Source organism: Triticum urartu, chromosome 5A (assembly GCF_056163025.1).
Source record: "Triticum urartu cultivar PI428250 chromosome 5A, HENAU_Tu73, whole genome shotgun sequence".
NCBI lineage: Eukaryota > Viridiplantae > Streptophyta > Magnoliopsida > Poales > Poaceae > Triticum > Triticum urartu.
Window position 1 is genome coordinate 676485260 of NC_141877.1, and position 12908 is coordinate 676498167.

At 44.6% G+C, this 12908-nt stretch overlaps 1 pseudogene; it reads left to right on the plus strand.

Annotated features, from left to right (window-relative positions):
• The first annotated feature begins 1477 nt into the window (after nucleotides 1-1477).
• On the plus strand, nucleotides 1478-4720 carry LOC125511621 (uncharacterized; annotated as a pseudogene).
• The last annotated feature ends 8188 nt before the right edge of the window (nucleotides 4721-12908 follow it).

The window sequence follows — 12908 nt, forward strand, 5'->3', positions numbered from 1 at the left end:
AAATTTCCCTCAAGTGGATGACCTAAGGTTTATCAATCCGTGGGAGGCGTAGGATGAAGATGGTCTCTCACAAGCAACCCTGCAACCAAATAACAAAGAGTCTCTTGTGTCCCCAATACAATGGTAAATTGTATAGGTGCACTAGTTCGGCGAGAGATGGTGATACAAGTGCAATATGGATGGTAGATAAAGCTTTTTGTAACCTGAAAATACAAAAAACAGCAAGGTAACTAATGATAAAAGTGAGCACAAACGATGTTGCAATGCTTTGAAATAAGGCCTAGGGTTCATACTTTCACTAGTGCAAGTTCTCTCAACAATAATAACATAATTGGATCATATAACTATCCCTCAACATGAAACAAAGAGTCACTCCAAAGTCACTAATAGCGGAGAACAAACGAAGAGATTATGGTAGGGTACGAAACCACCTCAAAGTTATCCTTTTTGATTGATCTATTCAAGAGTCCGTAGTAAAATAACATGAAGCTATTCTTTCCGTTCAATCTATCATAGAGTTCGTACTAGAATAACACCTTAAGACACAAATCAACCAAAACCCTAATGTCACCTAGATACTCCAATGTCACCTCAAGTATCCGTGGGTATGATTATACGATATGCATCACACAATCTCAGATTCATCTATTCAACCAACACAAAGAACTTCAAAGAGTGCCCCAAAGTTTCTACCAGAGAGTCAAGACGAAAACGTGTGCCAACCGCTATGCATAAGTTCACGAGGTCACGGAACTCGCAAGTTGAACACCAAAACATACATCAAGTGGATCACGTGAAATCCCATTGTCACCACAGATAAGCACATGCAAGACATACATCAAGTGTTCTCAAATCCTTAAAGACTCAATCCGATAAGATAACTTCAAAGGGAAAACTCAATCCCTTACAAGAGAGTAGAGGGGGAGAAACATCATAAGATCCAAATATAATAGCAAAGCTTGCGATACATCAAGATCGTGCCGACTCACACCACTAGGAAAATGCTTATACATAGAAATTTACCAGTAGAGTTTGTTTGTGTCCGCACGCTACTGGTAATTACCAGTAGCGCTGGGTACAAAGCACGCTATTGGTATGGCTTAGCAGCAGCGTTGGTTTCTTTGGGGCACGCTACTGGTAAATAATTCTCGACCGTGCCCCGCGGACAAACCATAACAATAGCGTGGGTGGTAAACCTACGCCACTGCTAATGGGATAACCGTAGCGCCGGTGAGACACCCTGCGCTACCGCTAGTACAGTCCGTCAGTCCCACACCGGACCACCCCCGATCCATTACCCACCCCACCAACCGTCCCAGTTCAACCCCACACCACACACATCCCCAATCCAGATTCCCTCCACCTCCTCTCCTCTCCTCTGCCACCGGGATCCCCTCCCGGTTCTTCTTCGAAATAAGGCGACAGAGTGAGAAGGGAAAGGGTAAGGGGAAGCAGTGTGTGTCGACGCGATGGAGCAATGGCGGACAAGCCGAGCCGGGAGCTGGTGCTGTACGCTGCCGGCCATGCGGCGCTGCTCGCTGGGGGCGGAGGGGGGAAGGGCCAGCTCGACGCGTTCGCCTACATCGCCTCCTACGGCTTCCTCTCCGTCCTCACCCCCGCGGTCAACGGTACCAATCCGCCCCCACCCCCTCTCGCGCTCTGCACGGTTGCTCTGCTTTGCTTACCCCCCATTAAACTGAGAGGCTTCTGGTCTTGTCTCCCAACCCAGAGGATGGAGGGGACAGGAATAGCGACTCGATTCTCGAGCTAGCGTAGCTGCTCGATGTGTACGATGCCCTCTACCCTGCCAAGGTGCGATCCTACTCTCCGGGTTTGCGTCTAGGCGAAGTAGTTGCAGAGAGGGTTTGAGTATGCGATGCTGATTGTATTTGTTTCACGTTAGGATGGGGAAATTTCCTGGGTGGATCCGCAGGAGCTAGTAGTCCCCAAGCTATCCGAGAGGCTTGATGTGTGTGTGTGATCTTTTGCTTTGATTACTATCAGGGTATCCATTGTAAATGCTAGGGCTGACTCTGCTGCTGAACATTCAGGTTCATGGGGCTGAGAGCTGCTATGGTCAGAAATTGCCCCAATGTTAGCTCATTCGCGGCGAATCATGGCTTCCACATTTTCGGAACTGAGGATTTTGCCGTGCAGTCAGGTTCTGGCAGCAGTTCTAAGGACACTAGAATAATCGACCGGGCGTTCACTCTGCTGGGATTTGCAGAGGGGGATGTACAGGATGCATCCGAATTCGATCTGGTGTTTGTACATGCCGCAATGGAGAACACATCCAACAAGCTTGGGAAATTAGGGATGAAGACGGATCTCAACCGGCTTGACAAATTGGTGGCTTCAGTCATGGAAGCTGCGCCGGTCGGTTCAACTGTCGCTGTCTGTATTCATGTTTCTGTTATCTTGAGCTATGGATCAGCTACTGGAAATAAGGAAGAGACATGCCTCATCTTGAACTCTTCAACCGAAACTGATTCCGACTTGAAGTTACTCCGTCCACGCCAGAGCTACACTATGAAAGCAGGAAAGACGTTGGAGGATGTCAGGTAAATGTTGTTCTTAGATAGCAAAAAAATTTCATAACTGATGTTTTGAAGTGCAATCTTTATTGCAGAAAAATGTTCCTTTAGATTCTGTATGTGTTTGATGTGAGTTGAACCATATCATGGCCTTCCATATAAAACCTGTTTGTCATTTCCAGTCAATTTTTTGGTGTACAAAATGACTCCGCAATGGCTCGTATCACAACCATTTAGCCATCTCATGAAAGCTAACAGCCACCTTTTGGTTTTGTGAAGTGAAGTTGAAAAATGCCATTCTAATGCATGACAGGACATGACTAAATTATTTTACAGTAGATGCTAGATCAGTCTATGTGGCATTTTGTTGTGTTACGCACTCAATGATGGAGCAATGTATTGTACAATGAAAGCACATCTGTGTACAATGACACGTCTAGACTTACACAAATAACTTTATTATGCATATCCTGCAGGAATCATCATCCAATGCTACTAGCACAGTGGTAACAAGGAGTAACACGTTCTGATTTGGCCAAGGAGTTCTCTTTTGAGGAATTTATAAAGGTCTGCTTAATGCACTTTTTAGAATGTTTGCCTGAATCATAGAAACTTTATCAAATAATACTATATATGCAAGTTTGTTCCCGGGATCCTGTTTATTACTTTGTTTCTTCAGTTGTTTATAATGGACAAACACTGCAGTTCTCCCTTTTCCTAGTGTGGGTACTGGTGCCAGCATTAGAAACATGACGGTACCTTTTTTAGGAAATAGAGTTTGTAGATTAGAATAAGCCATGTAGTATTGATATTAATTCCTTGGGTAGTGGGCAGTTTATGTGATAATATAGTAACTATGGTATTACAAATTCTCAACCTCCTCTTTTGATTCGTAACAAAATCATTTCAATAGAATGGCAGGGCTTCTCTTCTGTACAACCAACTTTACCCAATTGCTTCCACAGAGCAACACCAAACTCCACACTTAGCATCATTGTGTCAGTGCAACACCAATTCAGCACTTAGAATCATTGTATTTTGTCATTTAACTTCAGTTTTGTAGGTATGTGACAGATTTATTGCCCGTAAGCTTGTGCAACGGTTTTATGACAAAGCCCTTGTGTTTGGTCTAAAGGGCTATGCAAAGCTGTAAGTATCTGGTCCTCAGTAAGCATTTTTACATGACTCTTTTTACCGAATCTCTAGTTTTGACGTCATTCTTACTATTTCGGTTTTGGTGCTACTACTATACTCTCCTGTAAATTCCTACTATGTGTATATATGAAACCTAATTTTAGTCTTTTTTTTAATAAATTAAATTCTCACTTGAGGACAAAAGATAGACCTTGTCTATCTACCCTTGTTCAGTGATGCCATTTTTTGTAGTTCTAATTCTTCTAGGTAGTACCAACAAAGAGCAGACCAAATGATTTCTTCAGGAAAGAGGAAAAGCCCATTAACTTCAGAATTCATTTGTCAAGTCTGTGAACTGGCAGGTATATATGTTCAAGCTTCAGTTTGTATAGTCACTATGCTCTACCAATAGTAGATTCATGGACTTTGTTATCTTCAAAAACGTGAAAGATATCAAAGTATTGAAGTGACTACTTAGAAAAATGGATAGATAGAAAATTACCGAAAGAATTATGCCTCTAACTCCTTATGTGCTTCGTAGGTGCTGTTTCTTTTTAGGGCTTCCAACACAACAGAATTGCTTCTAATCTTTTGCGTTACCTTTTGTCATGGAAGTAACTATGTGCTGCTTCAGTGTGTAGTTAAGTTGTGCATTATGGCTTAAATAAGAATCTCGGAAAAAATTATAGCACATTGGCATCGACATGTACCGCATTGTTTTTCTGTGTCATTCTTCTGAAGAATCTGAAGTTTCTAAATCTCTGTTGGTAATGCTGCAGGCTTGTGGTGGCGACGTTGACGATCGTCGAGAGGTTCGTGGACTGGATGGTGTCATGGCTGCCGATGGATTCCTTCGTCCGCTGGTGGTGAGGCACGAGCACGACATCGATCGAGGCCTGCTGGAGCTGAGGGTTAGGGCGAGGGACGTGACGACGTCACAACTCAAGGCGGCGGCCGCCGTCGGTCAGGTGTGGCTCGCGAGGCTGCTCGGTGTGTTTCGTCGCAGCTGCAGGCCACGTGATCAGGCCGTGCAGGCTTTGCACATTGACTAGGCACACAACACTATGTGATAGGAATTATACATGAGTTGCCGCTAGCTACAGTGAGAAATTGTGTGATGGTAGATACGACAATTGTGTGACAAAATGGAATTGCTTCATTTTATTTTTTTAATTCCTAATAAGTTACTAGTAGCGTGGGGAGGAAACTGGGTGCTACTAGTATATAGGATACTAGTAGCATTTGTAGTTTACCAACGCTAGTACTATTTCATTATTGGTAGCGCGTGTACGTAATAGCAGTAGCGCGGGTGGAACACACTACTAGTAACTTTTTTAGCTATAGCATGGGGTAAAAAACGCGCTACTGCTAAAATTTAGCTGTAGCGCTGTAGCAGTAGCGCGGGTTCATGTGCTACTGGTATGCAAAAAACCTACGCTACTTGTAGTGTTTTTCCTAGTAGTGTCAAGAACACGAGAGAGAGAGAGAGATCAAACACATAGCTACTGGTACATACCCTCAGCCCCGAGGGTGAACTACTCCCTCCTCGTCACGGAGAGCGCCGGGATGATGAAGATGGCCACCGGAGAGGGATTCCCCCCTCCGACAGGTGCCGGAACAGGTCTAGATTGGTTTTCGGTGGCTACGGAGGCTTCTGGCGGCGGAACTCCCGATCTAGGTTATTTTCTGGAGGTTTCTGTATTTAGAGGAATTTTTGGCGTAGGTCTCACGTCAAGAAGGTGCCCGAGTCGTCCACGAGGTAGGCCCACACGCCAGGGGGGGGGGGGTGAGCGCGCCCCCCACCTTCGTGGATGGCCCGGGACTCTTCTGGCCCAACTCTTTCACTCTGGGGTCTTCTTTTGGTCCATAAAAAATCGTCAAAAATTGGCACGTCAATTGGACTCCGTTTGGTATTCCTTTTCTGTAAAACTCAAAAACAAGGAAAAACAGAAACTGGCACTGGGCTCTAGGTTAATAGGTTAGTCCCAAAAATCATATAAAATAGCATATAAATGCATATAAAACATCCAAGGTTGATAATATAATAGCATGGAACAATCAAAAATTATAGATACGTTGGAGATTGATGACCCACAAGTATAGGGGATCTATCGTAGTCCTTTCGATAAGTAAGAGTGTCGAACCCAATGAGGAGCAGAAGGAAATGATAAGCGGTTTTCAGCAAGGTATTCTCTGCAAGCACTGAAATTATCGGTAACAGATAGTTTTGTGATAAGGTAATTTGTAATGAGTAGCAAGTAATAAAAGTAAATAAGGTGCAGCAAGATGGCCCAATCCTTTTTGTTGCAAAGGACAAGCCTAGACAAACTCTTATATGAAGGAACGCGCTCCCGAGGACACATGGGAATTATTGTCAAGCTAGTTTTCATCATGTTCATATGATTCGTGTTTGGTACTTTGATAATTTGATATGTGGGTGGACTGGTGCTTGGGTACTGTCCTTACTTGGACAAGCATCCTACTTATGATTAACCCCTATTGCAAGCATCCGCAACTACAACAGAAGTATTAAGGTAAACCTAACCATATCATGAAACATATGGATCCAAATCAGCCCCTTACGAAGCAACGCATAAACTAGGGTTTAAGCTTCTGTCACTCTAGCAACCCATCATCTACTTATTACTTCTCAATGCCTCCCTCTAGGCCCAAACAATGGTGAAGTGTCATGTAGTCGACGTTCACATGACACCACTAGAGGGATGACAACATACATCTCATCAAAATATCGAACGAATACCAAATTCACATGACTACTAATAGCAAGACTTCTCCCATGTCCTCAGGAACAAACGTAACTACTCACAAAGCATATTTATGTTCATAATCAGAGGGGTATTAATATGCATAATGGATCTGAACATATGATCTTCCACCAAGTAAACCAACTAGCATCAACTACGAGGAGTAATCAACACCACTAGCAACCCACAGGTACCAATCTGAGGTTTGGATACAAAGATTGGATACAAGAGATGAACTAGGGTTTGAGATGAAATGGTGCTGGTGAAGATGTTGATGGAGATTGACCCCCTCCTGATGAGAGGATCGTTGGTGATGATTTCCCCCTCCCAGAGGGAAGTTTCCCCGGCAAAACAGCTCCGCCGGAGCCCTAGATTGGTTCCACCAAGGTTCCGCCTCATGGCAGTGGAGTCTCGTCCCGAAAGCTTGCTTATGATTTTTTTCCTTGACGAAAGACTTGATATAGCAGAAGATGGGCATCAGAGGGCCACCGGGGGGCCCACGAGGCAGGGGGCCCGCCCAGGGGGATAGGGCGCGCTCCCACCCTCGTGGCTGGTGTGTGGCCCCCTCTGGTACTTCTTGTGCTCAGTATTTTTTATATATTTTGGAAATAACTTCCGTGAAGTTTCAGGACTTTTGGAGTTGTGCAGAATAGGTCTCTAATATTTTCTCATTTTCCAGCCCAGAATTCCATCTGCCAGCATTCTCCCTCTTCATGTAAACCTTGTAAAATAAGAGAGAATAGCCAGTATTGTGACATAATGTGTAATAACAGCCCATGATGCAATAAATATCGATAGAAAAGCATGATGCAAAATGGACGTATCAAATCCCCCAAGCTTAGACCTCGCTTGTCCTCAAGCGAAAGCCGAAATTGAAAAATATGTCCACTTGTTTAGAGATAGAAGTGTCGATAAAAATAAAATACGGACATGAGGGCATCATGAGCATTTTGAGAACAGTAACATATATATACATTGTCATATGATATCTTATGCTAAAGTAACAATTCAATCACAATTTCAAGTATGAATCATAAACTTCATTGAGAACCAACAAACTCTAATCTCAGTCATTGAGGCAATTGCAATTTATCATAACATAAGAAAGAGTTAATATAAGAGCTTTTCAGCAAGTCCACATACTCAACCATATTTTAGTCTTTCACAATTGCTAACACTCACGCAATACTTATGGTGATGGAGTTTTAATCGGACACAGAGAAATATAGGGGCTTATAGTTTTGCCTCCCAACATTTTACCTCAAGGGTAATGTCAACAATAATAGTTCATGAAGACTCACATCCAATTAGCTATATATATCAGGATCTTTCCAACATATTGTGCTTGCCAAAGGATAAAATGTAAAAAGGAAAGGTGAAGATCACCATGACTCTTATGTAAGGTAGAAGATAAAAGTAAAAGATAGGCCCTTCACAGAGGGAAGCAAAGGTTGTCATGCGCTTTTATGGTTGGATGCACAAAATCTTAATGCAAAAGAATGTTACTTTATACTGCCACTTGTGATATGGACCTTTATTATGCAGTCCGTCGCTTTTATTTCTTCCATATCACAAGATCGTATATGCTTATTTTCTCTGCACTAATAAGTCATACATATTTAGAGATCAATTTTTATTGCTTGCACCGATGACAACTTACTTGAAGGATCTTACTCAATCCATAGGTAGATATGCTGGACTCTCATGGAAAAATTGGGTTTAGGGATATTTGGAAGCACAAGTAGTATCTCTACTTGGTGTAAAGAAATTGGCTAGCATGAGAGGGAAAGGCAAGCTCAACATGTTGGATGATCCATGACAATATAATTTACCTCAGATGTAAGAAAACATAACCCATTACGTTGTCTTCCTTATCCAACGTCAATTCTTAGCATGTCATACTTTAATGAGTGCTCACAATCATAAAAGATTTCCAAGATAGTATATTTATATGTGAACATCTCTTTCTTTATTACTTCCTATTAATTGCAACGATGACCAAAACTATGTTTGTCAACTCTCAACAACTTTTATTCATCACACTCTTTATATGTGAAGTCATTACTCTCCATAAGATCCATATGATCTTCTTTGTTTTTTATTTCTTCTTTTATTTTATTTTATTCAATTCCCTCAAGATCATAGCAAAATAATCAAGCCCTTGACTCAACACCAATCTTTATTATATAGCTCACGGACTCGATTACATAGAAGGATCATAAAGCAAAACTCACAACTAGATCATACTAAAACTGTATTCTACTAGATCAAGATATTATCAAAAGGATCGAACTAAGAAAAAGGGTAAAGATAAAAGTGACGGCGATACGATACCGGGCACTCCCCCAAGCTTGGCAGTTGCCAAGGGGAGTGCCCATACCCATGTGTTTATATCTCCTTCTTTGTCAGTGAAGAGGGTGTTGGTGATGATGGATAGTCGCACATCGAGCGTAGGAGATCTTCCAACTTGCGGATAATGCCCTTGAGTGCGATGATATGCTCCTTCAACAAAATATTTTCACGTATGAGATACTTGTTTTGTATACGAGCTAACTCAATCATCTTGAAAGCTTCGATCTCAGTTGGGTTAAGAAGATTGTGATCAAGTTGAAGGATGTCTTCTGCTGCCGGAACTTGGTCCTCCGTGGCCTTCTTGATCCCTTCATCCTTGTTGATCTCTCCTGGCTCTTCTCTCTTTAGCTCTATCTTCATTAGCCAAGCATCGTTTCCCTCATTGTTGGAGGAGGAGGGAGATGACATGATGCTTGGCCTTGACAACTGTGACGCCCCCGATTTGACCGTACACTAATCATACACGGAAACGTGTACGATCAAGGTCAGGGACTCACGGGAAGATATCACAACACAACTCTACAAATAAAATAAGTCATACAAGCATCATATTACAAGCCAGGGGCCTCGAGGGCTCGAATACAAGAGCTCGATCATAGACGAGTCAGCGGAAGCAACAATATCTGAGTACAGACATAAGTTAAACAAGTTTGCCTTAAGAAGGCTAGCACAAACTGGGATACAGATCGAAAGAGGCGCATGCCTCCTGCCTGGGATCCTCCTAAACTACTCCTGGTCGTCGCCAGCGGGCTGCACGTAGTAGTAGGCACCTCCTGAGTAGTAGTAGTCGTCGATGGTGGCGTCTGGCTCCTGTGCTCCAATGTCTGGTCGCAACAATCAGGTATAGGAAGGGGGGAAAGGGGGGAGTAAAGCAACCGTGAGTACTCATCCAAAGTACTCGCAAGCAAGGAGCTACACTACATATGTATGCATTGGTATCAAATGGAATAAGGGTATCATATGTGGACTGAACTGCAGAATGCCGGAATAAGAGGGGGATAGCTAGTCCTATCGAAGACTACGCTTCTGGTAACCTCCATCTTGCAGTAGTAGAAGAGAGTAGATGGTAAGTTCACCAAGTAGCAATGAGGGAGTCCTGGATTAGGGGGTGTCCGGATGGCCGGACTATACCTTCAGCCGGACTCCAGGACTATGAAGATACAAGATTGAAGACTTCGTCCCGTGTCCGGAAGGGACTTTCCTTGGCGTGGAAGGCAAGCTTGGTGATACGGATATTCAGATCTCCTACCATTGTGACCGACTCTATGTAACCCTAACCCTATTCGGTGTCTATATAAACCGGAGGGTTTTAGTCCGTAGGCAACATACACATCAACAATCATACCATAGGGTAGCTTCTAGGGTTTAGCCTCTCTGATCTCGTGGTAGATCAACTCTTGTAATACCCATACCTTCAATATTAATCAAGCAGGACGTAGGGTTTTACCTCCATCGAGAGGGCCCGGACCTGGGTAAAACTTCGTGTCCCCTGCCTCCTGTTACCATCCGGCCTAGACGCACAGTTCGGGACCCCCTACCCGAGATCCGCCGATTTTGACACCGACATTGGTGCTTTCATTGAGAGTTCCTCTGTGCCGTCGCCATCTGGAAGGATGCCTCGCCCCGTCTTTAAAGACGGCACCGTTGCTAAGGGAGCTTTGGTTGTCGGCCAAACCCTCCGGCTAGGTGGTTTTCTTATGAACGCCTGTTTGGCTTCTACGCCGACGATGACCTCTCGAGCCATCGAAAGCAATCTTCATGTCAGTTCGGAACTCGTCGAGCAGTTAGATCCAATGGATCTTTCCTCCGTAAATGAGCTCTTGGATCGCTTCGCCGCCCTGGGAGTCGCTACAGATTACGACCAGATTGGGCCTAAAACCGATCTGAGAGAGATTAACTCTCCCCAAGTCACCCATCACGTTGCCGTGGTAGAGGGACAGTGCGGCGACCCCTCGTCTATCTTAAGGACTCGCTACGTCCGGATTCCCGATCCCTCCAAACCGGATACCCGTGGAGGGGAGGATATCACTCAAGACCCGAACTTAGAGTCAGGCGACGGACTGGATTCATTGGACAACACCCTGGGATCCAAATTTTCGAGTTCAGAAATTCCTCGGCCTCTGAGCCGCAGACGGGGTGAGGCTTCGGATTTAACTCCACCCACCCACCCCAACATATGCGATCTATCCAAAACCAGGCAAGAGCCCGACGAAATAGTACATCATTACTGGGCTAGATTCCTCCTGGTTAAGAACAAGCTAAGGGATGGCTGCGAGGAAGATGCAATCTTAATCTTCTGCAATAATTGCATGGACAAGGGAATACTCAACGCCATAAGTCGCCGTGATATCACACGCTTCGCTGACTTGGCGTCCATTGTACGAAAGTATTGTGCGATGGAAAGCGCCTGGAAAACCAAAATAAAATTTTGGGACAATCCGGCCCTAAATACAAACCTAGTCCGAAATAAAAGGGTGCAGCATAACCAGACACCCAGGTCAGATACCAAAAAGCAAAAACCCTCTATAGGGCATGGAACCAGACTGGAAGGATGGCTTAACGGACCCTGTAAAATTCATAGTACAGAGGACGCCACACCAACTCACAGCCTTAGAGCATGTTGGATACTCCGGCAGGTGGCCAAAATTGGAGAAAACCTCCTAATTCCGGAGGCCACAGAAAGCCACCCCAGAGACACCCATACGGTATTAACAGTCTTCGAGACTTTCGCATCAAATAATATGTGAAAAAGGACACTCCGCAGCCTTGCCGAAGTCTATCAAGTAGCAACAATAAACCCATGGAGTGACACGGCTATTACCTTTAACGCCAGTGATGAACCCAGATTCCGAACAGCCCGAGCACCAGCCGCATTGGTCCTCAGCCCAATAGTGGACGGCTTTCGTCTTACCAAGGTACTCATGGACAGCGGCAGCGGATTGAACCTCATTTATGAGGAAACTCTTCAAAAAATGGAAATAGACTGGAACCGCATTGAGCGAAGCAGCACAACCTTTAGAGGAATAATCCCCAGTCGGGAAGCGCACTGTACAGGAAAAATCACACTAGATGTGGTGTTCGGCACGCTGGATAATTACAGGTCCGAAGAGATCATGTTCCATGTGGCTCCGTTCAGTAGCGGTTATCACGCTCTTCTTGGGTGGGAAGCATTTACAATCTTCCAAGCAATACCCCATTACGGGTACATGAAGCTCAAAATGCACGGGCCTAACGGGATCATCACTCTCGCTAGTGATCCGGACACAACACTCCACGCCGTAAACAAGACAGCCGCACTGGCCCTCGAGGCACTATCCGAAGCCCTAGCGGCTGAGGAACTGACTGCGCTGCGCTCTACGGTAAATAGGGACGATGTGGTACTCGACAAAAGATCAAAGTCCACCTCCTTTAAACCGGCGGACGAAATAGTCAAATTCCAAGTCCATCCAACGGACCCAAATAAAATAGCTTCCATCGGGGCACAGTTAAACCCTGATGTAGACGCCGCACTTCGAGAGTTCCTACGAGAAAACTGGGACATTTTCGCCTGACACCCTTCAGACATGCCAGGAATCCCACGCAGGCTGGCCGAGCACAACTTAAATATCCAAACAGGATTCAAACCTGTCAAACAGGCTCTTCGGCGTTTTTTCGAACCTAAGAGATAGGCTATGGGAGAGGAGCTAGCAAAGCTATTGGAGGCCGGATTCATCAAAGATATAAAACATCCGGACTGGCTAGCAAACCTGGTGATGGTACCAAAGAAGGACAAATCCTGGCGCCTGTGCGTTGATTTTAAAGACCTTAACAAGGCTTGCCCAAAGGATCCCTTCCCCCTCCCCCACATCGATCAAATTATCGACGCTACCGCAGGACACGATTCATTGTGTTTCCTCGACGCATATTCCGGCTACCATCAAATCATGATGGCAGAATCAGACCAATCCGCAACGGCATTTATCACACCATACTGCCCATTCTGCTTCAACACAATGCCCTTCGGGCTCAAAAACGCCGGCGCAACATAACAGCGCATGATTCAGACATGTCTAGCAAGCCAGATCGGCAAAACAGTGGAGGCATATGTAGATGATGTGGTCGTCAAAACAAGACATGTCGAATC